The sequence below is a fragment of the Parasteatoda tepidariorum genome, chromosome 3 (assembly GCF_982258835.1).
Source record: "Parasteatoda tepidariorum strain Cologne lab strain chromosome 3, Ptep-v5.0, whole genome shotgun sequence".
Taxonomy (NCBI): domain Eukaryota; kingdom Metazoa; phylum Arthropoda; class Arachnida; order Araneae; family Theridiidae; genus Parasteatoda; species Parasteatoda tepidariorum.
The window spans coordinates 123,757,811-123,773,721 of NC_141757.1; positions in this window are offsets into that span (position 1 = coordinate 123,757,811).

Consider the following 15,911-nt stretch of genomic DNA (forward strand, 5'->3'; position numbering starts at 1 on the left):
GAAGAATTTATGGGAAATTTTGAAGTTAGTTATTATTGGAAACATTGTTTGGGACATGCCAGGAAAATGACATTTTGATAATCAATTAAATTTTTTAACTATACAAAACAGTTAATGCTAGTGCAAAGTCATTTTAAAATGCTATCAGCAATGCTAGTTATGAATTTTTTTTTTAAAAAAAGTTACTTTAGTATTATAGTATTAGATCTTGATGCAAGGGACAGTGAATTGTCATGCTTCGTGAGAATCACTCGTATATCTACGGAAAGTCTACTGGTAGACAGGTATTAGTAAAAGTTGGTCTATCCGTTGTACTGAGCTTTGGAAGAAGAAATCTTATAAAAAATATAAATAAATAGTTTCCTTTGACTGGTAAATGATGCTTTTTACGCTGAGACGTTGCAAGCGGAATATGATCGGTTAAATAATCGAGGGCAAAAGCGCTGCAGCCGGACATCTAGTAAATAGACCAAAAGCGCTACGAATGTAGTATGCTCCGTCATACAGTATAAAAATAATAGTCGGTGATCAAACACGTTGCAATGTTCTTTAGAAAGAGAACTTTAGTTCATTTTCTAAAAGTAGATGCAAAGCTGAATCGTTTAAAAAGTAAGAAGCCATTGCTATAAAATCATTCTGCACATTGCTGTAACAGACGCAAGATCTGGAAAGAAAAAAATTATTGCTAAATTTAAAGAAATTTAAGGGATTAGAGGAGAAAATGAATGGGTTCGGTTTTCAACTAAAACTGAAATGAAAACAGGCATAACAGGCTGCAATGGGTATAAAAAAATTCATGTCTTCATTCAAACGCGTTTTGAGCATGGTTTAGACTACAATGGATTATACATTTAACACTTACTATGATTTAGATCACAAGTTTGAGGCGGTTTGAACATCCCTGACGATTGCCACGAGTTATCGATTTTTTTTTTAATTTTCAAAAGTCGGCGATATGCTCCAAAATTGTATTTTGTTTTTTAAATTTATTGCTATCATTTTAAAGGCTATTAGTAATTTTCGGTAACTCAGAAGTCTGTAATGTATGACAGATAGAATAATTAAGAGAAAGATCACTAACGAATTGAAGTGTTTAAAAGTATACCGATATTTGAGGACAGGAGAATCAGCAAATTTAATGCTTACAAAGCGTCCAGTTTTTGAAATGAATGTCATAACATTATCGCAAGTATATTTGTTACTATCTACTCGTAACGTTGACGCTTGATAAGAAACCGTTATGAATACAAAAATTTGTATTCATATTCATGTTATTATAATTTGAATAATCTATATTTCAATAATTGCGAAATAAATTCAAGAAATTTCCCTTTCACTTTCGCATTTTTTTCAATAACAAACTTGCTATCTTAGCTATGATTAAATTAAGCTTTACGCGTCCAGTTTGTTTATATTGTTCTTTATTCACAGTCGTTTATCAACTGGTGGTCGAAATCTGGACCATTTTTTAATCAAGATTTCTTTTTTTAATGATCTAAATAGCGTATATACAGAGTTACAGTCACTAAAGTGGACTTTATGATGTTCTAAGTAGAGTAACTTTCATTATAACCATTGTGAATTTTGGATATTTATGTTTGGGATGGGATCAATTAAAAGTGTAAAAACATATTGATTTACAAATTTGAATTTATATGCTGATCGTAATTGCATATAAAGAAAAAAAGACCACTTACATCATGTTGTAAAAATGTTAATCTTTTGTTTATTCATTGTAATTGAAACTTAAAATTAATCGTTTCTCCGAACATTTAATATTCTCAGATATATTAATACTGACAATATTTTCCATACCTAACAGATTTGTTACGTTACAAATCTCAAATATATACAGGGTAATTATAAACACTTTTTTCCACGCATACCATTCATAAAGCATTCGGGAGAATAGAATAACATTTCGTAAGGAGGTATTTTTTAGTTATGTAATTAAGAATGGTGACAAAAAGGATTGAAAACCAATTGTGATTCCGATTATATTGATAGCATTTTAGCATTTTCAAAAGGCCAAACCGACTTTTGATGGAAACTTTTTCATGGTAGCTTAATTCTCACCTGAAAATGCAATATGAGAAAGAAAAATATTGTAAATGTTGCAACTTACTCTCGCAATCTCTGTTTAGAGTAGCCGCTATTTATGCTAAGAATACCGTTCTAATTTCATTTTGAGTATTATACTGCGAAAATTCCGTTACAAGTTAATTTAACTGTCGTCTTTTAAAAATTTCTAAATTTCGTATTTAGTGATGGACACTGCTTTGGAGAAAATTAATTTTTAACTTTGTTTTTGGAGCATACCTCCTAATTACTTTAAACATCAGAACTTATCCATTACTTATAATAACTTTTTTAAATTCGTAAATGATATTCTCTCTAAGAGTTCATAAGTTGGCAAGCATAAACTATTCGATAACCATTTGCGTAAATAATCTATGCTTTACAAAACTTCTTTCAAGCCTATGTTTAAAATCATTTCTCAAATATAACCTAAGCATTTTCTTAAAACTAGATAGTAATAATAATAAGCGTATGTTTGCTGTAAAGTATCATTAGCATGCATTATTGCAGAATAAACAGAAGAAATTTTATTTCAAATCAGCGTTTAGAGACCATTAAAACACTTATTGCTTTGTTACATCAATTTAGGTAGTCACAAATATTCTCTCCTTAATTACTTAACTATAAAGCATGTGAATAATTTTAGAAAAAAAAGCGTATCACATATGTTTACAATAATATGATAATAGGTTATGCAACATGCATATTTACTATATACATAAATTAATATTATATTGAAATATATTTTATTTAGGTATAATATTTCAGTGTTACTTATAGCATAGAAATGATCGAGTATTAATTCATCTCTAATCACAATGCATAATTTCAAAAGATATTATTTGACCTTATCTGTGTTCTCAGATAGCACTAATCATTCATTCTCTATTCAGAACCGGCATACTTCATAATTAATCAGCAAAGAGGCACCTACAATGCATATCCATAATCAATTCCAATCAAACGTTTATCATACCCGGATTTCCAATTCTGAGCTTAAAGGCATTAAACCAATCTGAATATTAGCCTAAGTAGTATGGAAATTTGCATATCGTAACATACTCGTACATGAAGTATTTCTGGCTTTGTTATAGTTCTAATTCAATTTTTGTAAGTTAAATTTTGAAGAAAAAAATGCTTGTCTCCAGATCATAGGTTAATTTAGATTTAGTTATAAATTTAATCAAAGAACTTATGATTAGTAATATTTTGAGAATAAATTTTTTTTCTCCAAAATATATGTTGATTTAGATTTTGTTGTAAATTTAATTGAAGAACGCATGTTAAGCAATATTTTGGAGAAAAAAAATCCTTGTTTCAGAACATAGGCTGTTGTAGATTTTGTTATAAATTTGATTAAAGAACATGCATTAGGGATTGCTTTGAAAAAAAAATTTCCTGGCTTCAGAACATAGGTTATTTTAGATTTTGTTATTAATTTAATTGAAGAATACATGATGAGCAATATTTCGAATAAAAAATTCCTTGTTTAAGAGCATAGGTTGCTTCAAGTTTTGTTATAAATTTAAATGAAGAACATATGTTAAGGTATATGGTGAAAACATATTTCTCCTTGTTTCAGCATATTGGTTGTTTTTTGGATATATTATCGATTTAATTGGGGGAGCATATTATGTTTTATTTTGAAAATATTTCTTTTATTTTTTTTATTACATAGGTGATTTTTAGATTGTTTTATAGGTTTAGTTATATATTTAAGTAATATGTAAATGCTAATTGTCGTATATAGCAGATTTTAAAGTGTTTACCCAGTTAAGTGGTACCATTTAGTTACAAGTTCTTTTCTAAAACTCATTCCTATTCCTTAAAATCAGATCAAATAAATTTTATCTTAATAATTAATTAGCTCAAAACTCTTTGGAAATCATCGATTTTGGAATAAAGGTCACAAAAATTTCTGTGGCTGATAGACACTCTTATTCTGCACACTTTAATTAATAAAAAATGAACATCATTAGTACAAAATGTAAAAATGCATTTATTTGATAACTTTTCAGTAAGACGTAAAAAAAATTAAACATTCTTGACAAAATATTTTTTTTTAATTGAGGAAAGAAAAAATATTGTGCTGAGCAAATGATAATTACAGCCGTCTTGAATTTTCATTAAAAAAATTGTGAAATTTTTTTATTATTTTCATTCCTAAACATGCGACTAATACTCTATTTTAGGAATGGGCAAACGTTTTTGGTTGAGGGCAAAAAATCGAGTAAAAAAAGTTTGGTGGGCTAAAATAAAAATAATAAACGATGTACAAGTTTTAATTTAAATATTTAGTGAGAAGAATGAAATTGCTATTTCATTTTTAAAAGTTCCTTATATTGAGGTTCGAAGTGAGATGTGCTTTTTTTAAGGAACAAGGCTAAATGCTTGCCAGTTAGCCTACTTCTGAAATGATTTTCTCTAAGGTACATAGTTGAAAACACTTGTTCACATGTATGTGATGAAGCAAACATAGCACTGATTTTCTGGGCATGAGATATTAAATTTTAGAAGTTAGCTTTTGATAATGATTTGTAAAACTCAAACTTTGGCATATTGAGAAACAACTGCTTCAGATGATTGTTAGATTGCAATTCAATTAATTCAAGCTGCAAATCCGACAGCACTGTTTCACAATTCACGTTGAAAGGCATGGTTCTAATTCTGTCTAATTCTGTTTGAAGGGCACTGAAATCTTGAAATCTGAGTTCAAATTCAAAATGGAGTTTTTTCAAGCCATATTCATAATTCTTCAGCTTTTCCTTATCTACTGAGGATATTGAATTTAACTTCGAGAAATAAAAGAAATCGTTCTTAGCTAGCTGTCCAGCAAAACAGATTAAGCTTCAGATTAAAAGCATTGAGATGGGCCCAGATAACATTGATGAATTGATTTTTCCTTCTCATCTTAACATTCAAGTTGTTCGTATGATGAACAAGATCTGTGAAAAATGCGAAGTCTGAAAACCGTTCTGTATCTTTTAATATTTCGCACCCTGCTGAACGAAACAATGTCGTCTTTCAACTGCCAAATTATCTCTAAAACAGATCCTGCACTAATCCATCCTACTTCCGTATAATACAGTACATCAGAGTATTCAGAATGCACGGACTGAAGAAAATCTCTGAATTGCCTGTGAGTAAGCCCACGAAATCGATTAGTATTAACAAGTTTTACTACTGCATCAAGCACAGGTTTCATATTCAATGCAGATTTACATAGAGCATTTTGGTATATAACGCAATGTAGGAAACTAACGTTATTCCCGGGACAGTTCTGATTAAAAAGTCCAAGCAATCCAGATTTTTTTCCTGTCATATTTTGTGCTCCATCAGTCGAAATACTGGTTTATCTTTTACAACTGTGAAAAAATGTTTCCAAGCTCATTCATCACTGAACGCATGGCACTCTGAATCAACTTTCCGTTTTTTAGTAGCTATTTTGGGGTTAAAAAGTTTTACAAATAACTCAAAAAAGTACTAGTCGTTTTATACATTTAATAATTTCACTATTATTTACAATGACGTTATATGTGTGCAATCTTTCCATACGCAATGAATAATGTTAGAACTCACTCCGGCTAAAAAAAAACGCTCGTTAGCTCTTAAAATGCGCAGTCTGCTACATGTGAAGTTCAATTCACCTATATTTGATTCCATATGCTCCTCGAGAAAGACAAACGCTCGTTGGAGCCAATTTATGGCTATTCTATAATAAAAAAAAAGCTTCTGCTTTTAACATTTTACCAATTGAAGCTATCTGTGATAACTATTTCCATCAATTTCTTTTGTAGAACAAAAATTGAGAAAATATAATGGTCATCAGTACTTTGTTAAAAAAGCTTTAAACAAAGTAGACTAGAAAATATATGTATAATGTATATTGTTTATATTCGCCATGGCTCGGCAAGTTAAAATTCGATCCGAGGCCGGATAAAACCTTCCGGCGGGCCACAGTTGGCCAGCGGACCGTAGTTTGCCCATCCCTGCTCTATTTCATACATCAGTCATAAAGAATAGAAAAAAGGTGTTTCTGAGCATGATCGTCAAATTAAAAGTGTACGGTAACCTGTTAAAACATTTTACTATAACTAGTTTAATATAACTAGACTTCTGTTTTTCTCCTTCAAACATTTGATTGTAAAAAAATTCTTAATCCATTAAGTGAGCTGTGGTGGCTCTGGGGATGCAGCGCTCATCTTCCAATGAGGTGACCCGGGTTCGAATCCCAGTAATGGCTGGTCAATACGAATTCCGCATCCAGCATGCACCAACCACAGTGCTGACGTTAAATATTCTCAGTGGTAGATGGTTCGTGGTTTAGTCCCCTTGCCTTCAGCGTAACTGTGGAGGCACTTCGTAGTTATATTTTGAAAAACATTTTTCTTTGTTTCAGAACATGGATTCTTTTAAGTTTTGTTATACATTTAATTGAAGAACATGCTAGTTGATATTTAGAAAATATTTATTTTTCCTCGTTTCAAAACATGGATTATTTTAGGTTTTGCTATTTATTTAATTGAAGAAAATGTTTAACGATATTTTGAAAAAAATAATCATATTTTCTTGTTTCAGAATATGGGTCATTTTTAGGTAACTTTATGATTTGTTATGCATTTATTTATGAAACATGTTTAGTGATATTTTGAGAATACTTGCTTCAGAAAATCGATAATTCTAGGTTTTGTTACAGATTTAAGTAAAAAACATGCTAAGTGATATTTTATAAAAATCTAATAATAGTTCCTTGTTTCAGAGCTTGTAATATTCTGTGGTAATAATGAAATATGATTCATACTATTATATGTTTAAATAAAATGGTTTTTAAGAAGAAATTGAAAATTCTTTTTCAACTTTTCGGCAGTTGCTTCAAAATATTAGTAAACAAACAAAAATATTACAAAACATTTTTTAAAAAAAGTCAAAGTTTAAAAAAATTGCTGTTTATTAATTGTAAGGAACTGAAAATAATGTGCTTCAATAGTGAAATAATCAAATTAATTCGAACTTCAATTTTTTGTATGGACACTTTATCATTAGTGTATGCAAAATAAAAATTGTCTAATATCTCTTTATATTACATTTTAAAAAATTACAAAGCAAAATATAAATAAATTTCCATGTTTCCTGATAACTTTTTAAAGTATTTAATAAATATGCCTTTCAAATTCTATGAAGGAATATTAAATAAGTTTTGAAAAGTATCATATTAACGAAGATAAAAGAACCATGAAAAAATTATAATTGAGGGAAAACTTTTACTCTTTTCAAAGTCATTATAATGCAAAAAGAGCATAAAACAAAAACATCTTATCTCTTGTTCTAATTTAGATAAAATTGTATTTTTTAACAATTTGAAAAGGGAATAATATGTTTTTTTTTTAAAAATGAAAGTTCTCGATTATTTTTTAAAAACATTAAATTAGTTTATTACCCGTAAATAACTAAAATTTATGTCGCAGTCCATATGAAAGAGAAAAATTGCATTTTTAAATGTATTAAAAATAATCTTAAAATTTTCCAGAATTTTACATCCCAGACTCCCGAAAATGCCTGTGTCAATATAATAAGCTCCGTATAAGAGTTTTTGACTTACTATTCAAGAAATTTCGTCTGAGGGAAAATTTTATTAAGTTATGAAAAAATATATCGATTTTTTCCTGCGTCATTTTTGCTTTGATACATTAAATTTTTCTTTTTGTGAAAACAAAATCTGAATTTTATGTCTTTTCTAGATTTCCTGCCATTTTTTAGGTTTAATAATCGAAATAATTTAAAACATATAAACTCTGAGAAAAAAAGTATTGCCAAAACTATCAGAATATGGTTAATTTATCGTGATTTTGGCTCTATGGAAAAACCAAAAAGTTCGGTAATTTTTACCAGGAAGTTTTATTAATGGTTTTGGTAAAATTTACAGTAAAATATGGTTTATAAATATTGTAATATTGTTTATATATATAATTACAATAAAATATGTCTGAAAAATTAAGTAAATTTGTTAAAATTTGATAATTTTATAATCTTAGAACGTGACATAAAACCATTAATTCGGTTAAATTTACTTTTCAGTTTTGAATTTTTGGCTGAATGTGAGATAATAAAAATTATAATTTTGAAAACCAGAATTTCAGGTAAACCGTTAACATATGAATGGAGAAATTACAAAATGAATGGTTTAAATACCGTACATATTGGTTTTAGTAATCGAAATTATGACTGTTTTTTAACCCGAAAAGTCATTACAATAAAGTACGGTAATTTTACCAAATTTTTTCCCATGTAAAATTCTTGACATTTATTGGGTATTAGTTATTTAAAAAAAATTTATTTATAAATATCAGTTCAAATTTTCTCGCTACCTTAAAAAAAGAAGACTGTAAAAGCTAAAAGCTATAGTATTGGCATAACATGCAAATAACATGATTTTCGAATTAGAAAAAAAGCTAGCTTGTACATTGTTTTAATTAAATTACAATATATTAACACATTACTTAAGAAGTTACAATTCCTAAGATTTATTTGCAATACAATATTAATTATAAATTCGGAAAATTCCTGATTATAATTCAAAATGAGGAACTGAAATAATTTCAGAAATTAAAGATGTGTTTCCTGGAAAATGCTGTAGAAACAAATAAATAATAGCCCGAGCACCAATTATTTAAACTGTAAATCTAACCGCTAGCAATCGTTACGTATATATAAATCTATGAAACTGTTTCCTTTAATTAAAAACAGAAAACGAATCCCAAAGGGGAGTAATTACTCGTAAACCGTGACTATTACTAAATGGAAAATGTGAAATTGTTTCTTCTAAGTTAATAAATATTGAATCATTTATCAAAATTAGAAAGACATTTTAAATCATTAACTAAATATTATGACAAAGGACCACTTCTAAAATTAAATTCTGAAAAATTATATATTCGTCAATTTTTTTCCCATTTTATTTGCCCTAAATCTTTATTTTTAAAGTTAGCTTCTTAAATAAATACTTTAAAAATGTATTCTGAAGTTCTTACTTTAAATTTCAGAACTTCTATTAAAAAAAATAGTATTTTCAATTTGGAAGAGATACTTACACATTATTATTTGCTACACTGTACAAGCGTTGTCGTAAAATATCTAATCAAACTTTCAGTTATATATTGCACCAAAAAACTAAGTAATAATATAAATAATAATACAAATATTTATTTAAACATCTACTTAAACTTTAAACAAATTTTACGCAAAGTAAAATAGACAAAAGATATATATATTGTATATATATATATATAGATAGATAGATAAATACAAGAAAACACTAAGAAAAACAATAAGTTTCATTTATTGCGCTTAAGCTGCAAGTAAACAGCACTCATTAGATAAGTTCAAAATGAAGAATAAAACAAAGAAAAATTATAGACATATGAAAAAAAGGGGGGTGGGAAATAATAAGTAAAAAAATAACAAACAACATTTCATTAAAAAAAAAATGAAATGTTGATTAAAAAACCGGAAAAAATGTCGGAAAAAAAGGAAATAATCTTATCTTCAGCCCACACGATTATATCCGCAAAACAGAGTGAATTCTGATATTGTATCAATAAAGCCAAGGTAAAATATATTAATTCAATAGTGTGAGGAGCACTCAAAAAATTTTTTTATAAAATAACAACAAGTAAAAAAGATCATAAAAAGTAAAAATAACATGTAAAAACAGATAATAAAATAAAATAAAAAGAAAAAACATTAAAAAGGGGGGACTATAAAGCGAGTAGCAAAATCATAACTTACATGGACGGATATTTTTCAAGAATGATTTAAAAATGTTTTCGCAGAAAGATTGCCAGATTACAAAATATGAAAACAAAAGCGCAAATTGAGTGTAACAAGAGGGTTTTAAAGTGTCGTTCTTACTGCACTGCTGAAGTGATTTGTTATTCTGAGTTTTGATTTGTTAGTTACCAAGGATGGGCCCGAAATGGATGTGCGCAAGGTAATATTATACTGGATAATTTTAAAAATTGATCATAAATAGTTTTAGAAGATAGATGTTTATTTAAGAAAAAATATAAAAGAGAAAAGAGAAACATAAATTGCCTGCTTTGCAAATAATTTTAGCCGCGGATTTGCACGATATGGATTAGCACATAGAAAAATTATTTAAATTAACAAGGAAAAAATTTTAATAAATAATTTTAACACGGATGTTTTATTCTTCATTTTGAACTTATATATATACACTGGTTATCATAAATTAAGGAAAAATCACAAAAATAGCGATAACTCTTTCAAAAGTAAGCCAAACCGTGCAAAATTTGCATATGTTGTCCACTAAGAGTAGCTGAGTAAAATTGCAATATGCAAATTAGTGGCGCTGCACTCGGCTTACGTCATCTGCCTGGAGCATAAAAGTCCAAGTTTGAGAGAAAGCACACAAATTTTACTGTGATTGCGACATTGAAAATCTGAGATAGCCAATTCGTAATAATGACCTCTAGGCATCATTTGCCTGAAGAACTACGATGGAGAGCCATCGGGAGACTAGAGGCAGGGCAGAGTCAATCAGAAGTGGCCAGATGGCTAAATGTGAGTCCATCTGTGGTTCATAGACTTTGGAGGCAATTTCAAACCACAGATTCGGCATCTAGGAGGTTCAGTCAAGGACGGCCAACTGTTACGACCAGTGCCGATGACCGATATTTGACATTAAGTGCACGCAGGAATAGAACCGCTACTCCGACACATCTTAGATCCTCTCTTGCTGCAGCCACCGGAAGGTTGGTGTCAACGTCAACTGTGCGCAGAAGGCTCCACGAAGGTGGTCTGTATGCGAGACGACCAGCCATTTGCGTGCCGCTCACATCACGCCATAGGAGAGACCGTTTGCAGTGGGCCCGACAACATGTCCACTGGACGTCAGATCAATGGAGGCCTGTTCTCTTTACGGATGAGTCCAGGTTTAGTCTAGAAAGTGACAGTAGACGTTATTTGATATGGAGAGAACCTGGGACCCGTTATCATCCATCAAACATCCGTGAAAGAGATGCATACGGAAGAGGCAGTGTCTGTGTTTGGGGAGGCATATCCTTAGGAGGGCGCACATACCTCCATGTCTTTCCAAGGGGAACCGTGAATGCTCAGGTTTATCGAGACAACATCCTTGATGCTTATGTGCGCCCATATGCCGGGGCAATTGGTGATTGCTTCCTGTTACAGGACGATAATGCAAGACCACACAGAGCTCGCATTGTTGATGATTATCTTCAACAGGAAACAATTACTCGCATGGAGTGGCCAGCTCGATCCCCGGACTTGAATCCTATCGAGCACGTTTGGGATGCTCTAGGGAGGCGTGTATCTGCCATCAATCCGCCCCCTCAGACCCTTGCCACGCTTGCAACTGCTTTACAAGAGCAATGGCTCTCACTTCCTATTGAACTGATAGACCGCATAATTGAAAGCATCACACATCGCTGTTTGTGCTGTATTGCTTCTAGAGGCAATCATATTCCATATTAAAGGTACTTTTTCTATTGCAAACCGATACTTCCAATTTGTTTATTTTATACATGTGCTAATTTCTATACTACTATTAATGTCTGATAATTTCTTTTTATGTTGTTTAATACCTTACTATGTGTTGTATATTGTGGGTAAGTTTCATAAAATTCCATGTGTAATTTCTTGAGTTATCGCGATTTTTGTGAATTTTCCTTAATTTATGATAACCAGTGTATATATATATATATATATATATATATATATATATATATATATATATATATATATATATATATATATATATATATATATATATATATATATATATATATATATATATATATATATATATATATATATATATATATATATATATATATATATGTTGATCTTTAAACACGATAGTTTTTGCCAATTTAAATATAGTTTTTAATACATTAATTACTTAACTGTACAGACTTTGCAGTAAAATATTTTTTTAAAAAATCCAACATATATTGTACCAAAAATAAGTTATATAGTCAATATTACGTGATCAGTATCAATCTCTTTCCTCTTCTAAAAATTGATAAATGGTTTGTTTTCTTGGTCAAAGAGTTTCGGTTAATGATCGATAGTATTTTGCTAGCACGAACACTAAATCATTCCCATTTTGACAGATTTTTGTTGCATTGAAAAAAATTTATAGTCAATTACTTTTTTCAATGTAGCATAATGTAAAATATAATAACTGCAAATTAGAAGAAAAAAATACACAGAATAAAGATCAATCAAATTAAAATTAATCCACAAGTGATAATTCAAAACTTTTTAATTCGTTTTAGAAAACATCTTTATTCCTTTTAGGAGAAACTAATAATATTTGATAAGGAAAAAATGGAATTCGGTATACATCTCTTTTTACAATTATAATTGCAAATTCAATTTTTAGTTACTAACTGTTTTAACACTAACTTCTATTAATAACTATTATTTATTTCTCATAATCCATAAGATATAGATTGAAACGTTATATGCAAGTCAAGAATTTTTTCTTTTTTTTTTTTAGGTTGTTTTTGCATGATTTTCTTTTCCTTTTTCGTGATTAGCACTAACCAAAGCGCTGAAGTAAATTATCCTCAGTGGTAGTCAGATCATAGGTTAGAGTCCCCTTTCCGCCAGACTAACAAGGGGAGGTTTTCGTGGTTTTCCACTCAATTTTACTCAAAAATGGGTTAGTCCCATCAAAAAGTCCTCCATGAAGGCCAATTTCTCCCATTACTTGATCTGATAACTCCTTTGTCTTGTGGATTGGTTTCAAAATTACAAGACTACGGAGTCGAACATTGGTAGTCGTAAACTCAAAATTGGGTCGGCTTTTCAACAAAGGATTACCGGAAATCTAACATGATAATTGTTCCAGGCAATATTTTCTTTTAATAACTTCAAGCAGTCTTTTTCAAACAATCTTCCTCTAAAGCCTAAAAAAAAAAAGCGTATTATTTTTAAAAAAAACTTATTAAAAAAAACAATTTATTTTTTTTTTAATTCCACCACTCATTCACTTGTTTACCTCAATTATATTTTCTCTTACCGAATTTATTTTCATCAATTTCCCTAGCCATACCAGAACATTTATATTTCTCGCATACGTCAATCCACTCCTCTACGATAATTGGGACAATCAAATACAGTTTTTCTTGATATCATTCATAAGAAGGTTTGCACAAACTTCATACATCCACAAATGCGTAAATATTAAAATTTTAAACATATTCATTTTACTCTCCTCAAACTAAGTACCTCAGAAACCGCTTACAGCTATGAGCGTTTCCACTTTTTTCCCGACAAACCCATTCGCAACCATCCGTTCGTGCATTTCGTTTAACCAAACGCATATCTTACTAACAAACATGATCAAAATATTGAGTACTAATCAAACCCTCCTGCCAGTCAATACTCTATAACTATTTTCTCCAGTTCAAAAAAAAAAAAAAAACGCACGCATATTCATTTTTTCCAGAAATTCTTTGTAGTGATAAGAGACAAAGACAGTTATAGAAAAAATAACAATCGTGCAGCTAATGGTAAAAAAATAACAAAGGTTTAAATTTGAGATAAATTAAATTAATAAGTATGAAAATAATTCAATAAAAAAATCGAGTAACGATCGACAAAAATGGCAGTAACCCAAAGGGACATCAATGAAACCGAAGATTATCATGGTAAACACAGAAACGGGATTTCAGCAAAATTATACAATTGAAAGTTTTCGCCAACACAAGCGGCCTTTGTTTCTACATAAGAGCCAAGGCGGAAAATAACATACACGCTCTATCAGTTTCAAAAATGATAACAAAAAAATATATATTCAGCAACAAAATACACGCCTATTGCTTCGTGCGTGACAAATATCTTTCAAAAGATTTTATTTTAACTAAGTTGAAAATTACAATATCCAAATATTTTTAATTCAACTCAATATAAATTATTGACAGCTTTTTACGTCTATACCTAAGCAGTTTAGAAATGTTTTTTTCAAACTCAACTCTATGCCCAAGAAATGCAACCAACTTTCTCAAAGTTCCCAAGAAAAATAACAACTTTTAATTATTAAAATTATGTTTTATTATATCATGCATAGTTACAACGGTAGCAGTAATAGTACTAGCATTGTTGCAAAATTAATTCTCTTCATAACAAATTAGAATAGAGTACTTTAACATTACGTGTCTGCGTAGATTGCAGTAGTTAAGCTTCACATTTCTGTTGATTTGTTCTAATCTAGAGATTCACTGCAAATGGAAAGTACTTTTTGTTTAAAACTCTATTACAATACTGATTTAGTTTATTGTTTTAATATAACTAAAATTAGTTTATTTGCAAATCAGTACCAATTCTAGTTATTACGAATAAATGAAATTTAATAATCAAGAATAATTACAAAATATAGAATTTAGTTTTAAATAAGATTCCACTCTATGAAGTAAAGAAGAAGAAACTAAATTACTTACTTGAAACATTCTTTTTCTACTTGGAAAAATTTTCACTTGTCTTCAAACCGAGATACATTTGCTGAAAATATTTGGGCAAATGCCTTTTAGATTTTGACTATTGTGTAGTTTAATGAATAAATTAGTTGACATAATTCGACTTTGAAAACGGTGAACTTTTGCTAAAAATCCCTTTTTATTTATAATTTTATATTTAAATAAATTATTTAAGTTTTAGCAGTTCATAAAGCTTCGATTTCTAATGTGGGGTTAAAAAAGTTGTTTTTAAAATGATGACACGTAATGTTCACGACCTAAAATGGTGTTACATGTTCATTAAATGTTTATTGAAATCGAAAATAATGAATTACGGAGTGTTCAGCAGAAACTGGGTGTCCTAAATTTGTCTCACGGTTTTTAAAAATTTACGACTGGAAAACAGTTATGATTCAAAAAATAACTCTTGCCACAAATTCATGTGACTGGATATAAATATTTCATTCCAGAGTTTCTATTAAAAATTCAAATATATTCTGACAGAAGGCGCTGTAGAAAATAAATTGGATTGCTTTTCGAATTCCCTTAGTTAAGGAATGAAAATATTTTCGAAATTTATGTTGTAATAAAAAGACAAATGTAGCATACTCAGCGGGAGGAACAGTGATGGAACTTTCTGAATTTCATTATAAGTTCATGTATGATTTATTTTATGTTATTACAGTCGTTGAACAGTCGACCCAATTTTGAGTTTATGCCCCCATGTTCAGCTCCGAAGCTTTGTAATTTGAAAACCAAATCAGAAGGCAAGGGAACTCCCAGATCAAGCATTTGGAAAAACTAGTCTTCATAGAGGAATTTTGATAAAACTGAACCCATTTGCTGTACATGGAGAGGAAAACTTCTAAAATCTCCCACTGTTAGCTCGACTTCAAGGGGGCTCTAACCCATGATCCGTCTAAAACTAAGGATATTTGATGTTAGAGCTATGGTCAATGCGAACCAGCAGCAGAATTTTTCCTAACCAGTCATCGCTGGGATTTGAACCTGAGTTACCTCATTGAAAGGTGCACGCTTCATCCTGAGACTTCACGGCTCATTCATAATTTATTATAATTATAATGCATTTAGTTTTTAATTTAATTTCAAACAATTCGAAGTTAAAAATAAGTTAATGGTGTTCAGTTTTGAATTGAATCAGTACATTAGCTTAATTAAATTAAAATAATAAAGCCTAAAAAAGTTTTCACAGGTATGGATAATAAATATCTTATTTCAAGAACATTAAAATTTAATGTAGAATTTAGGACTTTCTAAAATCACTATAACTTATTCTTTACAGTGATATTATAATTTATAGTAGGTAAA